The following is a 1,675-nucleotide window of genomic DNA, read 5'->3' as shown; positions in this document are numbered from 1 at the left end:
CGATGGCGTGTGTAGTGGCGGACCCCGCTAACTCCCACTTCCTGCGGACCAGTCGTTACACCAGGTTCAAGGAGTGGCGCTTCATCCACCGAGCCCGGCTTAATCTCCTCCCCCTCAATGGCACACGTATCTGGGTACCTGCAGCAGACAAACAGTGCCGGCGCTGCGGGTACAGGGAGGAGACGCTGCCGCAGGTTTTCTGCCATTGTATTGGCTTCTTGATGTGTGCGACGATTGCGCCACAACGCCATCGTCGCACACATCAAGAAGCCTGCCCTGGGGAGGTCCACCGTCTTCGGGGAGAACCAAGAGGTCGGCCTTCCCGGCCTGTGGTCCTGGCGCGAGGCGAGGAAGCCTTGATCCTGTACGTCTGCTGCCCTTTCGACAACAGACTGCACGCGTTCCAGCAAGCCCGGAGGCTTAAGGAGGAGAAATACGCCTCCTTACAGCGACGTCTCCTCCAACGGTTCAGCGCGTCACCATCGTAGCTATCGTCGTCAGCTGCCTGGGGTCGTGGAATCCGGCGAACGACAGAGTCACCCGCAGGCTGTGTTCCAGGAACTATCTGCGAACAATGAAACGCTTGTGCGTCAGTGACACGATCGCGGATTCCACGGACGTTTACCGCCACCATATTGGAGTGCTGTGATATATTGTATATAGCCAGTTTTTAGAGAAGCGATATTTCGTGTTTTCAGATTTATACACCTTTACAGTTTTATCATTTTTAACCTATTTGTACTAAGAGTTTTTAGCCCTTTCGTTACCTGATTTTAACTTATACACTTATACTCAGTTTTGTATTTGAGTTCTTTTTTAACCATCATGATGTTTTTGTGTGCGTCTTAATGAATAAAAAGTCTGTTCTTATCAGCTTAATATCTGTGACGGATCCTACTTGGATCCAAGATATTAAACTTATTTTTGTGATGCGGCGGAGGGCTTGAAGCTTTCTTCACCTCCGCCACGGGTCGGCCTGTTATCGTACTACCTCCGGCCTTGGCCCACTCACCCCTGTGGGGGTGAGTTCGACATTAAACACAAAGAAAGAAAGAGTGTTCGGATTTACCAAGGATATCGGGGTAAACGGCGTGGGTGCGGCGAGTGTCCGAAACGTTGGCGTCACGCTGCCCGGGCTGACGCGGTATTCGCGGCGGCTCGGTATTCGCGTTCAGGGAGTGCACTAGCTGTGTTCATTCACACTTAAGACGGCTATGGGAAAATAAATGTTTGTGTGGAAATTTCATAATTGGAGAGCCCCTTCTTTTTTTTGGTTATGTTCACACGTACATACTCCAAATTTTTTTGAACATCCCTACTCATATTAAAAAACTATTGAGTAATTTATTATTACTGTTTCAGAGCAAAGCTAGAAGTGTGTATGTGCCAAGCTATATCCGCTTTTTGAATTCACCATTTCGGAACAAAAAATAATAGAAATTCTAGAAAATGGGTGTCGGTGTTTCTGTTTGCAGATGCAGTGACAAGCGAAGGCATTTTTATTTCACATCTTCACGCGACGTCTTAACCTGAAGACACGTGCTCTCGCCACGTCTACGCATCTACACTATCCCACATCCCAAATTAAAATTGCAAAGAACGCCACAGGACCCACCCCGCACACACCTGCTGTATGGTGGAGTGGCAAAGCCCCGATGTCCTTTTCCTGTGTCCA

General features: G+C 48.9%; 1 non-coding gene across 1 annotated transcript; it reads left to right on the top strand.

Annotated features, from left to right (window-relative positions):
• The first annotated feature begins 828 nt into the window (after positions 1 to 828).
• Positions 829 to 1,013, top strand: LOC119183547 (U2 spliceosomal RNA). The gene has a single exon (XR_005111384.2). It is a non-coding gene; the product is annotated as a U2 spliceosomal RNA (small nuclear RNA).
• The last annotated feature ends 662 nt before the right edge of the window (positions 1,014 to 1,675 follow it).

This window comes from Rhipicephalus microplus, chromosome 6 (genome assembly GCF_043290135.1).
Source record: "Rhipicephalus microplus isolate Deutch F79 chromosome 6, USDA_Rmic, whole genome shotgun sequence".
Lineage (NCBI taxonomy): Eukaryota > Metazoa > Arthropoda > Arachnida > Ixodida > Ixodidae > Rhipicephalus > Rhipicephalus microplus.
Note: the sequence above shows the minus strand (reverse complement) of the source record. Positions and strands in the feature narration are given on the sequence as shown.